Source organism: Dryobates pubescens, chromosome 35, assembly GCF_014839835.1.
Source record: "Dryobates pubescens isolate bDryPub1 chromosome 35, bDryPub1.pri, whole genome shotgun sequence".
In the NCBI taxonomy this organism is placed as follows: Eukaryota; Metazoa; Chordata; class Aves; order Piciformes; family Picidae; genus Dryobates; species Dryobates pubescens.
In genome coordinates this window covers 6,081,458-6,086,290 of record NC_071646.1, presented here as the reverse complement: position 1 = coordinate 6,086,290, position 4,833 = coordinate 6,081,458, and positions in this window count along the sequence as shown.

Genomic DNA, 4,833 nt, shown 5'->3' with positions numbered 1-4,833 from the left:
GTCCCCTTCAATTTAGATGAGGGGGGGTCCCCTTAATATTAGACTGGGGGGGTCCCCTTCATGTTAGATGAGGGGGGGTCCCCCTAATTTAAAGGGGGGGTCCCCTTAATGTTAGACTGTGAGGGTCCCCTTCACGTTAGATGAGGGGGGGTCCCCCTTAATTAAAAGGGGGGGGGGGGGGTCCCCACCCCCATAGGGTAACAGCCAGGCTCTGCCCTCCCCCCCTAGCCCCCCCCTCAGGCTGGCTGTGGCCAAGGGGATGCAGCAATAATGAGGCAAAGCTTGAAGCTCTTTTTCTTTGGGGGGGGGGGGCTCAGGGTGCAGGTAGAGCAAAAAAGCAGCCCCCCCTTTCCCCCCCCCCCCCCCCAATTCAAGGTAGGTTCTTTGCTTGCCCCCCCCCCCCCCCCAACTTCTCCTTCCCCCCCCCCCCCCCCCCCACTTCAGGTCCTGGTCCCAGCACTGTTAAGTCCCTTACACTGGAGCCCCCTTTTTTAGGGGGGGGGCACTCCAATATTCCACCTCCCCCCCCCCCCAAACATAGCTGAGGTGTTGGGGGTGGGGGCTTTATATCCCACCCCCCCCTTCCAATCCACCCTGCACCCCACTTTGGTTGGGGGGGGTTGGGTGAGGGGAAGGGCTTTGAGTGCCCCCCCCCCCCCCCCCAAGCTGCAGGGCTAGGGGAGGGGGAGGGGGTGTCCTGGGGGGGGTGGGGGGGGGGGGGGGTGGTGGTGTGTGTGCTCCCCCCCTCCCCCCCAGCTATCATGACAGGACAAGGCTGCCCCCCCCCTCCACCCAGACCCCCCCCCTTAGCATGGCACTGGCAGAATTGGGGGACCCCCCCTCCTTTTTAGCGCCCCCCCCCCCCTTTTGCATGTGCTTGGCAGCCCCCTGGGACTCGCTTGGGGCCGGGGGGGGGGGCGCGGGGGGGGGGGGGGGGGGGGGGCAGGGACACAGTGTCACAACCTTCCCCCCCCACCCCCCCCCCCCCCATATTAAAAAGCCATAACCCTGGGGGGGGCCTTCCCCCCCCCTTCCCCCCCCCCCCCGATTGCCCTTGGCCTGGTTTTGGGGGGGGAGGGGGAGAGGGGGCTGCACCCCCACTTTGTAAGGGGAATTTCTGTATATTTGGGTTATTAGAAAGCCAAAAATGGAACCTTGGGGTCCTGCTCTTTGGGGGGGGGGCACAGAGGGTATGGGGAGGGGGGGGGTGCACCCCGGGGGGTACAGGGAAGGGGGGTGGGGAATGGGTTGGGGGGGAAGGGAGCTCAAAGCTCAGCCAGCTCCAGCCCCCTGCCCTGGGCAGGGACAGCTGCCCCCAGCCCAGGCTGCTCCAGGCCTCATCCAGCCTGGTCCTGAGCACCTCCAGGCAGGGCACAGCCACAGCCTCCCTGGGCAGCCTGTGCCAGGCTCTCCCCAGCCTCACTCTCCCTAATCCCAGCCCAGGAGAGCTGCAGAGCTCAGCTTGTTGCCCCCTCCTGCAGCTCTGTCTCTTGGGCAGCATCTTCACAGCACCACAGAAGGGGTTGGGGGGGAAGGGAGCTCAAAGCTCAGCCAGCTCCAGCCCCCTGCCCTGGGCAGGGACAGCTGCCCCCAGCCCAGGCTGCTCCAGGCCTCATCCAGCCTGGTCCTGAACACCTCCAGGCAGGGCACAGCCACAGCCTCCCCGGGCAGCCTGTGCCAGGCTCTCCCCAGCCTCACTCTCAATAATCTCTTCTTGAACCCCTCCAGGGATGGGGACTCCACCACCTCCCTTGGCAGCACATCCCCAGGGCCAATCTCTCTTTCTCCTCTCCAGCCTAACCCTCCCCTGGCACAGCTTGAGACTGTGTCCTCTTGTTCTGGTGCCTGGGAGAAGAGCCCAACCCCCACCTGGCTCCAACCTCCCTGCAGGCAGTTGCAGAGAGCAAGAAGGTCTCCCCTGAGCCTCCTCTGCTGCAGGCTAAGCAACCCCAGCTCCCTCAGCCTCTCCTCCCAGGGCTGTGCCCCAGACCCCTCCCCAGCTTTGTTGCCCTTCTCTGGACACCTTCCAGCAGCTCAACCTCTTTCCTGACCTGAGGAGCCCAGAGCTGGCCACAGGACTCCAGCTGTGGCCTCAGCAGTGCTGAGCACAGGGCAGGATGAGCTCCCTGCTGCTGCTGGCCACACTCTGCCTGCTGCAGGCCAGGCTGCCCTTGGCCTTCTTGGCCCCCTGGGCACCCTGCTGCCTCCTGTTCAGCTGCTCTCCACCACTCCCCCCAGGTCCCTCTCTGCCTGGCTGCTCTCAGCCACTCTGCCCCCAGCCTGTGGCCCTGCCTGGGGTTGCTGTGGCCAAAGTGCAGCCCCTGGCACTTGGCTGTGTTCAATCTCCTGCCCTTGGCCTCTGCCCCTCTGCCCAGCCTGTCCAGGTCCCTCTGCAGAGCTCTCCTGGCCTCTGACAGCTCAGCTCCTGCCCCCAGCTTGGTGTCCTCTGCACATTCCCTGCTGCTGGACTCCATCCCCTCCTCCAGATCATCAATGAAGATGTCCAAGAGGCTGGGGCCCAGCACTGCTCCCTGGGGCACCCCACAGGTGGTTGCCTCCCCAGCTCTCCTGGAGCCCTTCAGCTCCTGCAAGGCTGCTCTGAGCTCTCCCTGGAGCCTTCTCTCCTCCAGGCTGCTCAGCCCCAGCTCTCCCAGCCTGCCCCAGCAGAGGTTCTGCAGCCTTTGCTCATCTCTGTGGCCTCCTCTGGAGCCTCTCCAGCAGCTCCAGGTCCTCCTTGTGCTGGGACCCCCAGGTGGGGGCTGAGGGGAGCAGAGCAGAGGGGCAGAATCCCCTCCCTGTGCCCTGCCCCAGCTGCAGGACCTTGCCCTCGCTCGAACCTCCTGAGCTTGGCTTGGCTCCACCTCTGCAGCCTGTCCCAAGTGCCCCCCCCCCGGGATGGATCCTTCCCTCCAGGCTCCCAAGCAGCAGCTTGGTGCCATCCCAGCCCTGCTGAGAGCACCTCCACCCCCCTCCCCCTGTCCATGTCCCCCCCCACCCAGCAGGGCTGGGCCCAGCACCACCAACCCCCCCTGAGGGTCACCCCTTGGCCACTGCCCTCAGCTCCAAGCCATGGAGTGGTTTGGGTTGGAAGATGACCTCCAAAGGTCATCTTGGCCAAGCTGCTCCATCCTTCCAAGGCCAGCTTGGTGACCAGGCTGCTGGGGGGGGGGACACACACAGTGGCAGTGGCCCAGGGAGGTGCCACCAGCTGCTGTCCCCCCCCCCCCCCCCATGAAAGGCCACCAGAGGCCAGCAGGCAGCAAGTAGAAGACTAAAATTTACTCCAGTTTAAGGCCACTCAATACAAACTCACAGGGGACACTGGGGGGGGGGAGATGGAAGGGGGGGGTCCATGCAAGTACAAAAGATGGAGGGGGGGGGGAACCACACACTGAGAGATTCGGGGGGGGGGGGGAGGGAGGGGGAAGCTGTCTGTAGGGCTGGGAAGGGGCTTCAGGGGGAGGGGATGGGTGGGTGGGGGCCATGCAGCAGCCCAGGGATGGGCTCAGTGCCACCAGGGCCATCAGAGGGGACCCCATGCCTGGGATGGGGGGAGGGGAAAGTGGCTGCTGACTCCCCCCCCCCCCCCCGGGGGTTGTGCTCAAAGGGATGGGGACCCCCTGCCCCCCCCCTTTTTTACTGCGGGGGGAGCAGGATGTGGCCCTCAGCAATGGTCCTGAACTCATTCTGTGTCACCAGGGTCACCTAAAGGGACTCTGCCCCTTGCTGGGGGGGGGGGCAAAGTGGCTGCTGCCCCCCCGGGGTTTGTGCTCAAAGGGATGGGGGACCCCCTGCCCCCCCCTTTTTTACTGGGGGGGGGTCAGGATGTGGCAGTGGGGGGCCGGGACCCCTAAAAAGGTATGAGGGGGAATGAGGGGGGAGGAAGGAACCCCCCCCGGGGGCTACCACCGCCCCCAGCCCACACTGGGACCAGTCCCTGGCAGGGTCCTGCTGCTGCCTTTGGATGAGAGAGGGGAGAGGGAGAGGGAGGAGTTCAAGTGGGATTGGGGGGCTCCGGGGGGGGGCACGATGAGGGCTCCGGGGGCAGTGGGGGGCCGGGACCCCTAAAAAGGTCTGAGGAGGAATGAGGGGGGAGGAAGGAACCCCCCCAAGGGGTTACCATCACCCCCAGCCCACACTGGCAGGGGATAAGGAGAGAGGGGAGGGGGAGAGGTTCAGGTGGGGTTTGGGGGTACCGGGGGGGGGGAGTGATCAGGGCTCGGGGGGCAGTGGGAGGCCGGGGGGGTCGGGACGCCATAAAAGGTCTGAGGGGGAGTGAGGGGGGAGGAGCAACCCCCCCAGGGGGGTTACCATCACCCCCAGCCCATACTGGGACCAGTCCCTGGCAGGGTCCTGCTGCTCCCTCTCATCCTTTGGATAAGGAGAGAGGGGGAAAGGTTCAGGTGGGATTTGGGGTGTCAGGGGGGGCTCTATTAGGGCTTAGGGGGCCGGGACCCCTAAAAAGGTCTGAGGAGGAGTGAGGGGGGGAGGAAGGAAACCCCCCAGGGGCTACCCTCACCCCCAGCCCATACTGGGACCAGTCCCTGGCAGGGTCCTGCTGCTGCCTTTGATCCTTTGGATAAGGAGAGGGGGGAGGGGGAGAGGTTCAGCTGGGATTGGGGGGTGGTGGTGGGGGGGGGGGGCACGATCACGGCTCGGGGGGCATCGGGACCCCAAAAATGTCTGAGGAGGAGTGAGGGGGGAGGAAGGAACCCCCCCAGGGGCTATCATCACCCCCAGCCCACACCGGGACCAGTCCCTGGCCGGGGATAAAGAGAGAGGTTCGGGGGAGAGAGGTTCGGGTGGGATCGGGGGGTGCCGGGGGGGGCTCGA